This window comes from Phyllobates terribilis, unplaced genomic scaffold (genome assembly GCF_046119375.1).
Source record: "Phyllobates terribilis strain yellow unplaced genomic scaffold, ASM4611937v1 Scaffold_11__3_contigs__length_659146591, whole genome shotgun sequence".
NCBI classification, from domain to species: domain Eukaryota; kingdom Metazoa; phylum Chordata; class Amphibia; order Anura; family Dendrobatidae; genus Phyllobates; species Phyllobates terribilis.
The window spans coordinates 631265783-631284440 of record NW_027362771.1 but is presented as its reverse complement, the minus strand read 5'-3'; the positions used below and the strand labels follow the sequence as shown (position 1 = coordinate 631284440).

Below are 18658 nucleotides of genomic sequence, written 5' to 3'. Positions count from 1 at the left end.
AATAGGACATAAAAATATCCCAAACCATGAACACCATATAATGAATCTAATTGTTAGAGCTGCTGTTTTTTATTCAGAATTTTAAGAAAGGAAATTAAAAGCAAACAAAAAGTCATATAAAAAGTTATATGTTCCCCAAAATGTTTCCAATAAAAACCAAAGTACATCCCACCAAAAACTAGCCCTGACTTCATAAATGTGCAAAAAATGGTTATGAATGTTGCAGCAAAAAATACATTGTTTCTTTTTTTTTCAGTTTTTAGTTTTTCATGCAATCAAGTAAAAAAATTACTGCAATTTGGTATCGTCCTAACCTTACTGACTTTCAAAATACATTTCACCTCACAGACAATTTGTTTTCTGGGGGATGCGTTACATTATTTGGCAAATTAAACGTTTCATTAAAAACTATACATCATCCAGTAAAAATCAATACCTCATTTTGTAATATTGATGAACAATTAAAAGCAGCATATAGGAAGGGATGAAAAACTAGTTAAACTGGTCCCTAATAAATCAGTGGATGTAATGAAATAATGATAAAATTCAACTGTAGATTTTTGTAGCAAAATAGTAGTTTTTAATTGATGTTAATATTTTTTTTACTACTTCACTTATATGTTTGTTCCTTAGACAACCCCTATAATGGTGTTGATAAAAGGAGTGAATACAGTATACAGCAGTGATAGGAGTTTACTGATATTTATGGCTCGCTGTTGTGTTGGGAAAATGTAAACACTGAACATGGTCCAGTAGATTATGGAGACCACAGTGAGGTGGGAGCTACAGGTGGAGAAGACTTTCTGTCTGCCAGCACTGGATGAGATCCTTAATATGGCGGCAATAATCTTGGCATAACATATAATTATTATTATGATTGGGATCATTACTGAAGGAGTACCTAACAATGTGATTTCAAGATGAACAATGGAAGTATCGGAGCAGGCAATGTCCAGTAGAGGATTAAGGTCACAGAAAAAGTGGACAATTATATTGGGTCCACAAAATGTTAGCATTGCTATTGTGATAGATTCAATCAATGTAATGGAAAAGCCAAAACCCCAAGAGATAATGGCCAACTTTACACATCAAGTCCATGTCATTATAGAAGCATAACGGAGGGGATTACAGATGGCCACATATCTGTCATAAGACATAACTGCGAGGAGAAGACATTCAAATGCTTCTGAGGCACAAAAGATATAAAGTTGGGTGATACATTCAATAAAATGAATGGTCCCACCATTATGTAGAAGAAGTTGAAGCATCTTAGGGACAATATCGGTGGTCAACAAGATGTCACCAATGGACAGATGTGAGATGAAGAAGTACATTGGAGTGTGGAGGTTCTTGCTGGTGGACACCAAGAAGATGATCAGAAAATTCCCACATATTGTCCCACAGAAAATCACCAAGAAAAGGCAGAATTGGAAAATTCTAAAATATTTGCTAGCTTCAAATCCTAAAAGGAAGAAATCTGTGGCCAAAGTCACATTTCTTCCCTGGAAGAAGAAAAATAGTCAAGAGAAAATTACTCAGTATTTGTAAAAATCAAGTTATATGTTTGTGGCTCACACTGGTAAACCGAGGCTGGATTTAGCGGGCAAGTGAAGTCTGTGCCAGAATACAGATGAATATTGAGTGAAGTCTACTTCATAAAGCTTTCAGCCAAACTATTACTCAGAAAAAAACACAAAATTTGAGCTTGGTTTAAGTTGGTATACATGCAGCACATAAATGTATGTTTCACAATGGCCATAAATCAGAAAAACCTACAAGAAGCAAAATGAACAAAAACCCTGCTGTAAATAAATAAAAAGCAAGTGCATTAAATAAAATAGGGTCCTTAGTAACACTGTTTTTGATCAAAAATAGTATATAAGCCATCCCACCATCAACAATGGGAACCCTCTCAGAACGGTCCTACACGGTCTAATATTAAATACCTTACCATGTGTCAAAGTTGACCTCAATGTGTGAATAAGGGCAGACTGAGTCCTAAACTGTGAACACCAGCCTTGGGAAGCTTTAAATGTATTAACCAGCTGTAGGGAGGGAGGCCACACCCAGGTTTGCACAGAATGCAAAAAATACAAAGAAAGAACACAAAATTTGAGCTTGGCTTTTGATCAAAAACAGTGTTACTAAGAACCCTATTTTATATAATTGCACTTGCTTTTTATTTACAGCAGGGTTTTTGTTCATTTTGCTTCTTGTAGGTTTTTCCAAACTATTACTCAGCCAAAAGTTATGTCCTCAAACGTTCCCATAAACAAAAATGTAAAGAACTGTGAAACATGAAGTTTATGTTGAGATACCCCATTGCCAGACTCTTCTGGTTGTACTTTATTATCTGACAGAATAGAGGTTCAGGAATATTGAGTTCCCCAATTACAAGAATACAACAAGAAAGCAATAAGATTATTCGGATTTTTTAATTAAAATTATTTTTAAAAGTTATTTGAACTCAACTTTAACTTTTTAACAGTATGTTGTGATGCAATATCTGCCTTTAACCAAGTAATTAAAATTCGTTGCTCATGGTCCAATAAATCTGGTTGTCTCAGATTTGATGCTTTCTTCCTTTTAACTCCTTTTCAAAACCTGATGAAGGTTATCGGAGGTAATACACAGTGATATCCTGTGATTGGAGAAAACTCTCAGCTCTGTGCTGCGATTAGTGTTGAGCCACCCCCATAGTGTTCGGGTTCGGTACGGTTCGTCGAACACTGGGATGTTCGTGGAACTGTTCGTCGAACACCTTAGAACACCGTCGAACACCATCGAACACCATTAAAACCAATGGCAGGCAAACAAAAACACATAGAAACACATAGAAAACACCTTCAAAGGTGTCCAAAAGCTGACAAACTGCTCAGAAGACACTATCTTTAATAAAGCCGGCCGGCAATTTAGCAGCGGCATACACCGGTACCCGACAATTTAGAACAGAAAGAATAGAGCATCACACATAGATTAGATAGATAGAAACATGTCAGTCACATATATAAGAAGTACAGTGACAGTGTTGGTTACTGTACTTGTCATTTAGTGTTAAAGGATTTATTAAAAAAAAATAATAGTGTTTTCATGCACCTTCTCTTTAAAAAAGCCGGCCGGCAATTCAGCATCGGTACCCCACAATTTATAAATAGTGTTGAGCGATACCTTCCGATATCGGGAAATATCGGATCGAATTGGATCGGACCGATACCCAAAAAATATCAGATATCGCCGATTCTGATACCGGAAACCAAAGCAAGTCAATGGGCCACAAATATCGGAATGAAAATAAACCCTTTCTTTCCTTGTAGGTTAATTCTACATGAAGGAAAAAAACTAAGAATAATGTTGAATGTATTACATGAAAAGCCGGCAATTCAACAGCGGCATACACCGGTACCCGACAATTTAGAACAGAAAGAATAGAGCATCACACATAGAATAGATAGATAGAAACATGTCAGTCACATATATAAGAAGTGGTGTTGAGCCACCCCCGTAGTGTTCGAGTTCGGTTCGGTTCGTCGAACACCCGTGTGTTCGCCGAACTGTTCGTCGAACTGTTCGTCGAACACCGTTAAAACCAATGGCAGGCAAACAAAAACACATAGAAACATATAGAAAACACCTTCAAAGGTGTCCAAAAGCTGACAAACTGCTTAGAAGACACAACTAACACATGGAAAAGTGACAAGTACATATAGTCATGCGAAAAGAAAAGAGGTGGAGGAGTAAAAGGAGGGGGAGACACAGATATAGGCATGTCATGCCATTCTAACATCCAAAAAGTGAGAAGCCGACACGTTCAGTCCGCTCCTGCCCGTGCCACCTCCGTGTCGCCGGGTTTGCGCCAGAGCCGCGGTGAACCCTGACGGACAGCCCCCCTCTCCCAATACTGGTGCCTGTCCGCTGGTGGGTCGAGCGAGCCCCCCTGTGGTTGAGGCAGCTCTAAGCTTTTTAATTTAAATTGTCTCTCTAATTTGAATGAATACACTTTAAATCCATTTACAAGGATCTATTGGAGGGCAAGTCTCATGCCAGCAGCCGCATAATTCCAGCTCCAGTAGCGTCCACTAAAGCTGCTGCAGTTAAAAAGCTTTTATAAGGATCGAGCTCGGCTGTCCACCGCAAGGCATCCTACTGCCAGTCCCAGCCCCTATGCCTTGGGGTGCCTCCTGATGCTCTTCACTGAGTATCCCGTGGTCCCGAAGCATTTCCTTTGAAAAAATTAAGTGTCAAAACTACAGGTGGTGTAGCTTGCTTAACAGCCGGGATAATCCGCTGACTAGCAGACACTGCTACTAGGCACAAAGTATTTCCTGGGCTAGATGCAGTTAAAAATTTGTAATTAGATACTCTCGTTGGATGCTGAGAAAGAATTCCATAGAGTCTCCTGGCACGCCATATATGATTCTCTTAAAAAGCTTGGGGTAGGGGTCTAGGGGACCCTTTTATAGCCAAAATCACGGCCCTGTATCGCAATACGTCACCTAGGCTGAAGATAAATGGAACTGTAGCACCCTGAGGGCTCGGTTGCTACAGAGGTATTGCACCTCACCGAGAGGTGTGATATCTCACTCTCAGGTAAGGATGGAGTGTGGATCAGGACCCGACACCTGCATGCATTACACCACATTACCGTGGGGCAGGGCGACCAATATGCCCCTGAGATGGGCACTACAGTCCCTGTCCCTGGCTGGAGTGGGGGGAGGGAACACTGAGGAAGGGGAACCCTGTAGTGCAGGAGCAGGGAGGAAGCAGTTCCTGGGTGCATTGAGAAGGGAGTATAAAAGGTGGGCACCATCTTAGTTCAGTGCAGAGAAGTCTAAGCAGAAGTGGCAGGGAGCAGGGGCTCTGCATGAGCTCTGCTCCAGAGGCGGGCCTAATAACAGAGGCCCAGGCCTGGAAGAGGGAGAAGGAAGGAAGAGGAGCGGAGAAGGCTCCAGGAACGAGGAATGAAGGGATCCCAGGGGTGCGGACGGGCGAGTCGCCACCGCACGCCCGAATCCACCTGCGTGGAGGGGTCAGGCCAAAGGGGGAGACCGGTCCCCGAAACTAGTGGAGGCAGGAAACGACCCTCAGCTAGAAACCGGAGGCTGTGACATTTTATGTGGCGCAGCCCCTCGCTACACCCGCTAGGAAGGCACCACATAGGGTCAGGGAAACTGGCGCCAAGTTTACCAAGAGGAGGCCCGAGGCAGCCGGACAGAAGGGTTGGTAAGAAATGCCAGACAAAGGACACAAAAAGTGGGTCCTGTGAAGCGCTCCAAAGTTATCTGGGAGTTGTCTGAGCCTCTCACCTGGTGAGCACAGTACGACGTGGGCAGCCGTTACCTGCAGATGTGGTCTGGATAATAAGAACTGTGAGTAAAGGCCCTGGACAGCATCACTGACTCCGTATCGTTACTGCTGCTGCCCTGCACCATCACCCCCATCCTCAGCATACACTGCCCTGAGGCTATACTCCTCCCGTGGGGAGTTATGCTACGCTCTGCTGCACCCACAACACCAGCCTCAGCGGTCTGCCCTGGAGCGGCGGTTCACTCTGACCGCAATCCACGGGTGGCGTAGTCGGACATTTAAACATCAAAACCACATAAATAGTTCCGCCACTGGTTTGACCGCCCTGAGCCACGGAACCGGGTCACCGCCACGGAGACTACAACCACCAGCATCCACCAAAAAGGGTCCGGCTCCGGGTGTCCCAAGGCCCAGGGGGCGCGTCAGAACATTTTCATCACCTTTCACAATCACCAATGGGACAAGGCAGGGATGTTCTCTGTCCCCTCTCTTATACATCCTAGTGATGGAGCACCTGCTCTCATCAATTCGCCATAACCCCAATATTAGGTGGATTGAGGTGGGAGGCACCGAGTACAAGTGCTCTCTATTTGCTGATGATGTCCTAGTATATATCACTCAATCACATATATCCATCCATGCTGTTATGGCTGAAATAGATCACTTTGTTACATGGTCAAATTTTAAAATCAATGCAGCGAAGTCTGAGTCCCTCGATGTCTCCCTCCCCAAATCCATATAGGATTCCATCCAGTCCAACTTTCCCTTTGCCTGGCCCTCACAGGGTATCAAATACCTAGGAATTCCTATTCATAGAGACCTCTCCCATCTATGTTATCTTAATTTTGGGCCCTTTATTGAACAACTCCATACAGACCACGGTTGGCAACTTAGAACTGTAAGATTCACTACGTGAACCACTGGTGTTTTGTGGAAAAGCACATGTACACTGTGTTCCAAATTATTATGCAAAAAGTGTTTAGGAGTGATAAGGGAAGAATTTGTTTGTTTGTCAGTTAAACTCATTGATGGTGATGTGTGTCAGGGCTCTTTATATCACTGTAAGCAATTGCAGACACCTGTGCTAATTAGTTTGGCAGGTGTGTCCAATGAAAGGCAAGACTACATAAGAAGGCTGTCTCACATTATTAAGCAGCCTACATTTTTTGCCAAAATGGGAAAGAAAAAGGATGTGTCGGCTGCTGAGAAGCAACAAATTGTGGAGTGTTTAGGTCAAGGCATGACTACAATCAACATTGTGCGATGATCAGGATGAAGTGTCTTGGCAATCAAGAAGTATGTAGCACGTGTGCGTGCTGATAAGGGCAAATTGAGGACTCTTTCCTACAAGCAATTACGTCAGGTTAAAAGAGCAGCGGCAAAAAAGCCTTGTTATAGCAGCAGACAAGTTTTTGAAGCTGCTGGTGCCTCCAACGTCCCCCGAACAACAAGATGCAGGGTCCTTCAGAGGTTTGCAGCTGTGCATACGCCATCCTGTCGACCTCCTCTATCCACTTCACACAAGCAGAAACGGCTCCAGTGGGCCAAACATTACATGAAGACTGATTTCAAAACTGTTTTGTTCACGGATGAGTGCCGTGCAGCGCTCGATGGTCCAGATGGATGGAGTGGAGGATGGCTGGTTGATGGACACCCCACGCAAACACGGCTACAGCGCCAACAAGGAGGAGGTGGAGTAATGTTTTGGGCTGGAATCATGGGGAGAGAGATTGTCGGCCCCTTTAGGATCCCTGAAGGCTCTAAAGATGAACTCCATAATGTATGTGGATTTTCTCAAACAGCACTTCCTGCCATGCTTCAAGAAGAAGAACCGTGTATTTCAGAGCAAGATCATTTTTTTGCATGATGATGCACCATCTCATGCTGCACATAAAACATCTGCATCTCTGGCTGATATGGGCATAAAAGGGGACAAACTTATGGTGTGACCCCCATGCTCCCCTGACCTCTATCCCACTCAGAACCTCTGGAGCATCATCAAAAGGAGTGTCTATGATGGAGGCAGTTCACATCTAAGCAACAGCTCTGGGAGGGTATTCTGTCCTCATGCAAAACAATTGAAGCAGAAACCATCCAAAACCTGACAAATTCAATGGACGAGAGAGTTCAGAAGCTCCTTTCGAACAAGGGGTCCTATGTGAAAATGTAATATCACCTAGAATAAAGTTTTGAGTTGAAAGCTGTTTGATTTCAGTTTCTAATAACCTGATAATGCTTATAATTTCAAAAATGACCATATTTTTGGTCTTTATCAAAATGAAAAGGTTGATCGAAAAGTTTGGCGGATCTAAGAGTGTGGCAACCCAGTAGTCATGATTACTTCGAATTCTGACAATATGAGGGTCATGTTGCAGGTAGTGCAGCAAGAAGGCACTTATGTGTCTTGCGCATCTCGGAGCCCCAAAATTATTTTCCGGGCTAGATGCAGCTAAAAATTATTATTAATTTTAAATCTGGTGGAGCTTGGTATAGATGGCCTAATAGGATCAGTGCTGCACACTGCTACAAAGCCCAAATTATTTTCCAGCCAAGATACAGATAAACATGATTAGTAATTTTAAATCTGGTGGAGCTTATTATAGATGGCCTAATAGAATCAGTGCTGCACACTGCTACAAAGCCCAAATTATTTTCCAGCCAAGATACAGATAAACATGATTAGTAATTTGAAAGCTTAAAACGGTTGGTAGGGTGATTTTAACCAATCATCCATCTTTTACTCTCCCCAGGATGACACAGGGGTAGAAAAGTCGTTTCGGATCCATGATTTGTTCATCTTTATGAACGTGAGTCTGTCTACATTATCAGTGGAGAGCCGCGTGCGCTTATCTGTCAGCACACCACCAGCAGCGCTGAACACACGTTCAGACAGAACGCTGGCTGCGGGGCATGACAAGATCTCCAAGGCGTAAGTGGCTAGCTCCGGCCATTTATCCAGATTGGAAGCCCAAAAAGAGCAAGGGTCCAGTGACACAGTCATGGCTTCAATGTTTACTTGGAGATACTCCTGTATCATCGTCTCTAGGCGTTGACTATGTGTCAGACTTCTTGTCTCCTGTGGCCTTGCAAAGGATGGGCTAAAAAAGTGGTGAAATGATTGCGCAAAATCGATGTTACCAGCAGATACTGTGGTTCTGTTATGGTTTGAGTGCTGAACACTTGACAGTCCCACGGTTGGCAAGTTGGAACTGTGAGATTCACTACGTGCACCACTGGTGTTTTGTGGAAAAGCACATGTAAGATTCTGCAACAGTCTCTGCTGATACTCCTGCATGCATGCATCCCTTTCTATGGCAGGAATAATTTCTGCAAATTTACTTTTGTACCGGGGATCTAACAGCGTGGCAACCCAGTAGTCAGGATTATTTCTAATTCTCCCAATTCGAGGGTCATGTTGCAGGTAGTGCAAGAAGGCACTCATGTGTGTTGCGCATCCAGGAGCACCAAGTCCCTGTTGTGTTGGTGGCCAGGTAACAATCATGCTTCCTTCCTCTGTCCTCTCCCCCCAACCTCGCACAACAGAAATGTGATCAAGGTCTCTCTCATCTGATGAGTCTTCCATCAGTTCGTCCTCCACTTCTTCCTGGGCTCCTGCACCTTCCTCACTAGTTTGGCTGCTACCATGCGCCCTGGTAAAACCATCTCCCCCACCCTCACATGCCTGCCGCTTTGGTGCTGCCGACCGTCTGGACCTTGCAGATGTTAGCCCTTCCGCATACAACTCCTCCTCCTCTACTTCCTCCACCTCCTCTTGTGCCACCACATGACTCCGAATTCTGTTTAACATGTGCTCCAGCATGTAAATCACCGGAATAGTCATGCTGATAATGGCATCGTCAACACAAAACATCTTCGTCGCCATTTCAAAACTGTGCAGAAGGGTGCATAGGTCCCTGATCTGAGACCACTCCTCCAGCGTGATTTGCCCCACCTCTGGATCTCGTTGGCCCAGGCTATACATCAGAACGTATTGCACCAGGGCTTGTCAGTGCTGCCACAGTCGCTGCAACATGTGCAGAGTTGAATTCCACCGGGTAGGCACATCGCATTTTAGCCGGTGAAGTGGCAGGCCCAACGACTTCTGTAGAGATGTAAGTCGCTGAGCTGCGGGATGCGAACGGCGAAAGTGAGTACACAGCGACCGTGCCCTCTGCAGAAGGCCATCTAGTCTGGGATAGTGGGCTAAAAATTGCTGGACAACCAGGTTCAACATGTGAGCCATACAAGGCACGTGTGTGACATTGCCCCGGCGAAGGGCCGCACCCAGGTTTGCAGCATTGTCGCACACGGCCTTCCCTGGTTTCAGGTCCAGTGGAGACAACCATTCATGAAATTGGTTCTCCAGAGCTGACCACAACTCCTCAGCTGTGTGACTCACATTTCCCAGGCATTTCAAAGTAAAAACCGCCTGATGACGTTGAGCCCTACTGCCAGCATAGTAAGGAGGTGTGCAGGATCCCTTCTGCGCAGTTAGAAAGCTTTTGGCATGACCAGACAGGCTTTGGGTGCAGGTGGAAGACCGAGAGGAGGTTGAGGAGGCAGAAGCAGTGGAGGAACTTTGACATAAAGAGGATTGACGCACAACTCGTGGGGACGGCAAGACTTGGACAGCAGCCCCTTGTCCTGCTGTCACCATAGTTACCCAGTGCCCAGTCAGCGACATGTAACGCCCCTGTCCATGCCTACTCGTCCAAGTGTCTGTGGTGAAATGCACCCTGTCACACACAGAGTTTCTCAAAGAAGCGGTGATGTTGTGTGCGACATGCTGGTGGAGCGCAGGCACACCTTTCTTTGAGAAGTAGTGCCGACTGGGCATTTGGTACTGGGGCACTGCGACGGACATAAGGTCTCGAAAATCCTCTGTGTCCACCAGGCGGAAAGGCAGCATTTCTGTAGCCAAGAGCTTGCAGATGGTGAAATTCAACCTCTTAGCTTTCTCATGGCTAGGAGGAAATGGTCTTTTACTTGTCCACATCTGAGGGACCGAGGGCTGGCTATTGTGCTTAGACGGGGTTGATAAGGGTGTCCCCGGCAAACTGCCGGTCTGTGAGGAAGATGCAGGCGGACATGTTAGGTTGCCATGATCCAAAGGTGGTGCTATCGATGTCGGACAGCGCTCAACACCAGCTGGTGTTACCACCTCCAAAGAAAATGATGACCTGCCAATCATGCTGGCTGTTGCGGGTAAAGAGGTGGCAGGTCTGCGCCCTAAAACAGGTGTGACTGCTGTACCCCCAGTCACAGAGAATGAAGAGGCCGCGGATGCACAAGATATGGTAGACGGTGGTTGGCCCGGCCGGCTAGGCTGCATTGTAGCACACTGAGCTTCCCACTGCAACTTATGCTTCATGTCCATGTGCCGGTTCATGCATGAAGTACTCAAACTATGTATTTTTTGGCCTCTACATAGCTTTTGCTGACAAATGTTACAGATAACACGAGTTGGGTCATCTTTATCGATCTGAAAAAATGCCCAGGCTATGCAAGGCTAAGCATCCATGCGACCTGAAGAGCCACCACGACTTGTGGTGAGAGGCAGAGTTGTGTTTGAGGATGCAGTTGTTGACGTGCTTCCAGTACTACTTCTCTGTCCAGGAAGGCGCAACCTGACCTCGTCATCACTAGCATCTTCCTCCACCTCCTCTGCTGACCTCATCTCTTGGCTGACTGTGGGTTGACAGTAAGTGGGATCTCCAACCTCATCATCATCACCCTGTGCGTTATTACACCCGTCGTCCTCAGAGCCAACCTGTTCCTGCCCTGACAAAAAACTAAAGTTGGCGCTCCAATCAGGTATTTGAGTCTCATCATCGTCTTCCTCATTGTCTCCACCAACAGGAGTTACAGTTTGGGAATGAGGGTCTACATTATGGTCAGAACCTTCTGCGTCTGGTCCTGGATCTGACTCATAAAGATTCTAGGCATCAGTGCAGATCATTTCCTCGTCTGGATTCACAGAAGCGCTGGAGTCGACCTCTGATTCCCAGGCTATAGTATGAGTAAACAGCTCTGCAGACTCAACCATCTGTTCTACCTCATACTCAGACGGGCAGCTGGAGATTTGGGAGCTGTGAGGAAGCAAGTGCGATTGAGGTGACACCTTTGAGGACTGGAGTATTTGTGATGTTGAAGTTGATGTGGAGGAGAGCCCACTTAAAGGAGCACTTGATATCCGTTGAAGCACCTGCTGTTTTTGTGCCTCATCTGGAATTTGTAGCGATTGGCGTGGCCGTAAGAAAGGGATCTTATCACATTGTCCGCTAAAAGAAGTAGACATTTTAGTTTGGCTGGAAGATGGTCTTTCTCCTGCAGATGTTACTGTTGCTTTAACACCTACCCGAGGGACACAACCTTTTTTCCCCTTCCCAACACGCCTATTCCCCTTTCCACCAGCAGCAGGCCTTTTTCCACTCATTTTGGTGGTTAACTAATTCACAACTCTGGAGTTGTTTGCACAAAAAAACAATGGATGGGAACCGAGCAGAGCTGAGTGGCCAAACTGTGGTATTAGGCCAAAACTATTGGCTGGGTTAGATGCAGAAAAAAATTATATTCAATTTGCAACCTGATGGAGGTCAGTATAGATGGACTAATAGAACAATTCCCACACACAGCTAGAAGCCCAAATATTTTTTCAGAGCTAGATGCAGAAAAAAATTATTTTGAATTTGCAACCTGATGGAGGTCAGTATAGGTGGACTTATAGAACAAGTCCCACACACTGCTAGAAGCCCAAATATTTTTTCAGAGCTAGATGCAGAAAAAAATTATATTCAATTTGCAACCTGATGGAGGTCAGTATAGATGGACTAATAGAGAAAGTCCCACACACAGCTAGAAGGCCAAATATTTTTTCAGAGCTAGATGCAGAAAAAAATTATATTCAATTTGCAACCTGATGGAGGTCAGTATAGATGGACTAATAGAATGATGCTATGCCCAAAAGATTTTACTTCACTAGGTGCAGTAAAAAAATTGGTATTCTATACACAGGTGGTATATCTTGCAACACAGATAGGCTACTCCACTGACTAACACACTCTGCAATAGGCCAAAAAGGATTATCTTTGCTAGATTCAGCCAAATGCTGTGAAAAAAACTTGCACAGCACTGGCACAGACCTGCCTGGCAAAAACTGATAGCAACTGATGTAACCTAGTCCTTAAAAGGACTCCAATTGCAATTAGTCTTTACTCCCACAACCTATCTATTTAAGAGCACAGACCTGCCTGATAAAAGTCGTAGGAAATGCTGTAACCTAGTCCTTAAAAGGACTGCAATCACAACTATTCCCTACTCCCCAGTTATCTGTAGATCTGTGCGAAATTTGGCTTGAAATTAACAAGGTATAGTGCACACAGCAACAGCGGTGCCGTCTAACACGCAGCTGCAGCAGTGAGAAAATGGTGGCGACGGGGAAAATGGCTTGGTCTTATAGGGCAAGGACATGTGACATACACTGCCAATGACACATGCCCTTGCTTGTGTGAAAAAAAGCACTTCGCTCCGTGTGTGCGCTGCTGATAGGCTGACAGATTGCACCTCCCCACTGTAAATGCGGGAAAGAGAAAAAAAAATGGAGATCTTCATTATTCCTGCAGAGATCCATCCCCTGCCCCTCCCCCCACCCCGCTGTACACTCAAACGGCGTATTAACATTAATTTTCATCATTACTGAGAAAAAATCCAGTTATGATTTTGGTGCACGAACAGTTATCGAACATAACCTCGAACAGCCGAATTTTTCTCAAATCGTTCGTGTTCGCCGAACGGCTCGAACACCGCTCAAAACAGCTCGAATTTGAGATTGGCGAACAGTTCGAGTAGAACAACGCTCATCTCTAATAAGAAGTACAGTGACAGTGTTGGTTACTGTACTTGTCATTTAGTGCTAAAGGATTTCTTAAAACAAATAATAGTGTTTTCATGCACCGTCTCTTTAAAAAAGCCGGCCCTCAATTCAGCATCAGTACCCGACAATTTAGAAAAGAAAGAATAGAGCATCACACATAGATTAGATACATAGAAACATGTCAGTCACATATATAAGAAGTACAGTGACAGTGTTGATTTCTGTACTTGTCATTTAGTGTTAACATAAAGGATTTATTTAAAAAAAAAATTGGCTTGGGGTTCCCCGTAATTTTAGTCTCTAGCGGAGGTTAAGCAGATGGCTGGGGCAGATGTTTGAAGCCTGGGAAGGGGGTAATACCCACGGAGCATCCCAGGCTACTAATATCAGCCCCCAGCTGAATACCTAGCCTTTGCTAGCTAATAAAATGGGGGACCCCCCCAAAAAATGAGGTTGGGTCCCCCCTATTTTAATAGCTAGCATAGGCTAGGCAGACAGCGGGGGGCTGATATTAATAGCCCAGGAAGCGTGCCATGAATATTGGCCCCCTTCCACACTAGAAACACCATCCGTCAGCCGCCCCAGAAATGGAGCATCCATAGGATGTGCCAATTCTGGCACTTAGCCTCGCTCTTCCCACTGCCCTGTAGCGGTGGAAGTGGGGTAATAGGGCTGGGGTTGATGTCAGCTTATAATGCCAGCTGACATCAAGCCCAGGTTAGTAATGGAGAGGCATCTATAAGACACCCCCATTACTAACCCCATAGTCAAAGTTAAAAAAAAAACACAAACACCCAGAATAAAGTCCTTTAATTGAAATAAACATTTTGGCTGCAATGATAATTGGCAGCGGAAATTTCCACAGCATGTGCACAGCACATACAGATTATCGTTGGGGAACGTGGCAGACCATCTACCAAGCATTTTTTAAGCGTTTATGCAGCAGAATTGCCGCTGCGTAAATGCTTAAAAACGCATAGAGGGCACACAGCCTAATAGTTAAAAAAAGATTAAAAATGGTAAAATAATAAAAATCTTTTTACTCACCTTCTGATGGCTCCCGGTTTCTCTCCGGTGCGTCCGGTGTCTTGGGCGGCTTGCGGTAGTGTAAAAGGACCTTCCATGATGTCATGTAGTCATGTGACAGGTCACGTGACCGCGGACGTCAGCAGTTGCGTGACCTGTCACATGACTATATTATGTCATGGAAGGTCGTTTTATACCACCGTGAGCCACCGGGGAGCCAGGACACAGTGGAGAGAAGATCGTGGGCCATCAGAAGGTAGGTATAATGTATATTTTTTTATTTTAAATTCTTTGTTTTAACAGGTACTATGGTACCCGGGTCTGGATGAGAGTCTCCTCTTCTCCACACCTGGGTACCATTCGCACATTTAATCACTTAATATCCGCATATGCACATATAGTCATGCAGATATTAAGCGATTTAATGCAAGTTAATTGCGGCAATTAAGCCGCCTTTCCGCAAAAATAATGGACATGCTGCAGATTTTTCCGATAATCCACAGCGCAATTTCCACAGCTTTTGCACATCACATGCGGATTCTCATTGGGGACCATGGGGCACGTATTACCAAGCATTTTTTAAGCGTTTTCACTGTGGAAATTCAGACACAAAAAAGTTTGAAAAATGCATAGTGGGCACGCAGCCTTAACAGCAAAAGATGAGACAAAAATATTGTCATAAAGCAGGATCATTGCAAGATGCTGTATGGTGCAGAAAAAAATCACAATTTATAACTCCTGCTATAGTCTGTAAACACAAAAGGAAGCAGTAGAAATTAGTTTGGTCAGTTAATGTGGGTGAAATATATACAGTGGTGGCTAAAAGTATTGGCACCCCTGCAATTCTGTCAGATAATACTCAGTTTCTTCCTGAAAATGATTGCAATCACAATTTCTTTGGTATTATTATCTTCATTTAATTTGTCTTCAATGAAAACACACAAAAAGAATTGTCCTAAAGACAAATTGGATATAATTCCACAACAAACCTAAAAAATGGGTTGGACAAAAGTATTGGCACTGTTTGAAAAATCATGTGATGCTTCCCTAATTGGTGTAATTAACAGCACCTGTAACTTACCTGTGGCACCTAACAGGTGTTGCCAATAACTAAATCACACTTGCAGCCAGTTAACATGGATTAAAGTTGAGTCAACCTCTGTCCTGTGTCCTTGTGTGTACCACATTGAGCATGGAGAAAAGAAAGAAGACCAAAGAACTGTCTGAGGACTTGAGAAACCAAATTGTGAGGAAGCATGAGCAATCTCAAGGCTTCAAGTCCATCTCCAAAGACCTGAATGTTCCTTTGTCTGTGTTCCTGGCCAATTTTTGGAGTTTTGTGCGAAATGATCAATGATTTGATTTTTGCTTCATTCTCTTTTGTGTCTTTTCCTTGCAAGCAAATTAAATGAAGATACTAAGACCAAAGAATTTGTGATTGCAATCAATTTCAGGAAGAAACTGAGTATTATCTGACAGAATTGCAGGGGTGCCAATACTTTTGGCCACCACTGTAGATTTTGATGAGCAGATGAAGCAAAACCTGATCTCTTGACAGGAAAGAAGCTTCAGCAAAAATGCAGGTTTTGGTGCTTTTTTTGGTGTGTTTTGCAGGATTCTAACATTTAGCTTTTCATCCACCACAGAAGCATGAACACAGATCACCAATAAAGACATATGTGAAACCATAGTAACCAGAATTAGAAATGTAACAGTAGAGAGAGGTGAATTGTTCAGGGATAGTTTAACTAAGACACTGGCAGTGCATTGAGTTTGTAGTACACTGTTTATTTTCACACTATGGTCTGCCATTGAGTTGCTCAGTAATTGCTCAATTTCACACCATCTTGGGCCATAGGTATTGTTCAATCTCACAACTTGCTCAGCCAATGTTTCCTGTGTACACATCACTAATTTAATTAAACTGTACTAATCCCAACTGCCATCTCAGGTGACCAAGACAAGATGCTAAAATCGCAAAAATAAATGAGTTTCACATACTGCTGTAGCAGTTTTTTTTCAATAACAACACAGTAAAACCTGATATCTATGTTAACACTAGGGGTATTTTCAGCATTTGCTTTCAATGGGTGAAAAAAACTGAAAAAGCGCTGACAGAAGTGAAATGCTTTTTTGTACAAAAAAACATGCAATGCACAAAATACTGATAGCACCAAAATCAATGTGTGTGCATGAGATTTCTGAAATCTCATAGACTTCGATGCGTACTGTAAATTGCAGCTGAAAATTTGCATAAAAAAAACATAAAAAATGCTGAAAAGACACCTAGTGTGAACATACCCTTAGACAAATTTGTGCATATATCCCTGATATACATCATGTTTTATGAATAAATGAAAATATTCACAATTAATGATCTCAATGCCAGTAAGGGTCTGTGTACTTACATCAGATATGTACATGATTTTATACAGATGGGAATATATGTAGATGCCATTGGTAGTCATCCATTTAGAGTATAATTTGTAAATATATGAACCAACATCTGAGATCATGTGCGGCTATCATCCATATAATGGAGCATGATGAGTACCTCTATTTATACCAATATGAGAGGAGGTGAATTATTCATGTTTATGGTAGTTGTTTCTCATTTCTCCTGTGTCTCTCTCCACTGAGAAAATATAATATAATGATTAGACAATTGTATCCAAAATAACTCACGTCATTTTATAAAAAAAATAAAAGACAAAAATAAAAGACATAGAATAGCTCAAGGAGCAATAGGAAAAGTTGGAGGAAAAGTAAAATGAAAGATAAAGTTACCCTTTTCTTATATTTTTTTAAAGTATATGAACTGTGAATGGTCAGTAGCCAAATTATCTCATATGCATACGGTTCTTCCCTGTATGTTCCCATAAGTTGATGTATTAAGGACATCCTATACCCTCAAATAATTGCTTTTAGGAGACATTATCATATGGTGCTCTACACAAGACACATAGCTGAAGAAATTGTTCAAGAAATGCACTGTGTTTTGAACCCCATTGTGTCTTACACCAGGATCACAGGTTTCTATTTGTATTTTTCCCCCAATAATCCTGCCCTTTCAAAAAGAGGGAGCCAAAAATTATCTCCTAGATTCTAAGCAATATGTTAGGAGGGACATTTATGTATTAAATCAGCCTTCACAGTATTATTTTGCAGAAGATAAGTAGAAATGAGTGAACTTTTCAAGGTTAGATTCGGTTCCGATCAATGAATTTCCTAATGATCGATCGAATGGTTAGACGAACATATCCAAACACCAAGGGATTCAAAGGGAGGCAAAACCAAACACATAGACAAAACCATCAACGGGGGCCCTAAAGCTTCCCAAACCACTCAAATTTGGGACAGACTCCAGGAAAAGTAGCATCAATTGACCCATAGTTGAAAATTTCATAATGGCACAGCAGCAGTCAGGCATGGGCCATGCATGAGGTACAAGGGTCTGGGCCAGCATTTACAGCTTTGAATTGAACTTCAAGGTAAGACGAGGTGGGTGAGGGATCGGAATAGGCCTGCTGTGCTGGGAGCCCTGATACCAAATGCAACAGCTCAACCTGCTTTTCTGCTTATCCACATTCAGGTTTCAGAAAAATCAGTTTTGTAGACTACTATTGCTAGAAAAATGTAAGGATAGTTACACAGGTAGTTGAATAATAGTAAGTGCAGGCCTGCTGGTCTGAGAGTCGTACTTCTACAGGCAACACACATGGAGACCAAATTGGAGTGTCCACATTTCAAAAATTATTGTCATACAACACTAAAGTGGCATAAATTTCACCAGAGTAGAAACAGTAAATGAGGACTAACATCGCTTCCACTAGAGTAAACACACCAGATGGTGACCCAACCAGGAGTCTCCACATTTCAAAATATTATTGGTGTCACAGATTGCAATAACGCGAGATCAATTCCGGACACAAAAAACTACAATATCGCCTAGTGTGCACAGCCTGCAATCGAGGTGTAAAATTCCTTAGAGATCCATGACTTGTTCATCTTGATGAACGTTAGGCGGTCTACTCTTTCAGAGGATAGCCAGATGCCCTTATTAGTGTTGAGCGAGCAATAAAATTGTAGCATCGGCGTCTCTGCCCCGTACTAGGCAGAGACGCCGTCCCTCTCACCTCCCCGCTCCTGGCGCGGCGTCCTCCAGCGCTTCTCTCCCCGCTGCTTCCGGCACGCGCTCCTTCCCCGGCAGTGTGCTTAGGGCGCGCGCGCGCTCCCCCGCTCTTAAAGGGACCGCGCGCGCCGTCCTAAGGAGTTCCCGGCCAATTGCCGGAGGACCTCCCATTTATAAGGCACCTCCTCCAAAATGGAGGTGCCCGAGCTATGTTGTTTGCACTGTGTCTCACCTGTGCTTCAGCCCTCAGGTTCCGCTGCTAGCCTGACTTCTCGTCCTGCCTGCCAGCCTGTTACTTGCCTTGTCCGTCAGACTGCTCACCT

General features: G+C 43.7%; 1 pseudogene; it reads right to left on the bottom strand.

Annotated features, from left to right (window-relative positions):
* Nucleotides 1–546: 546 nt before the first annotated feature.
* Nucleotides 547–18658, bottom strand: part of LOC141167502 (olfactory receptor 6P1-like) — a 30576-nt pseudogene continuing 12464 nt past the window's right edge.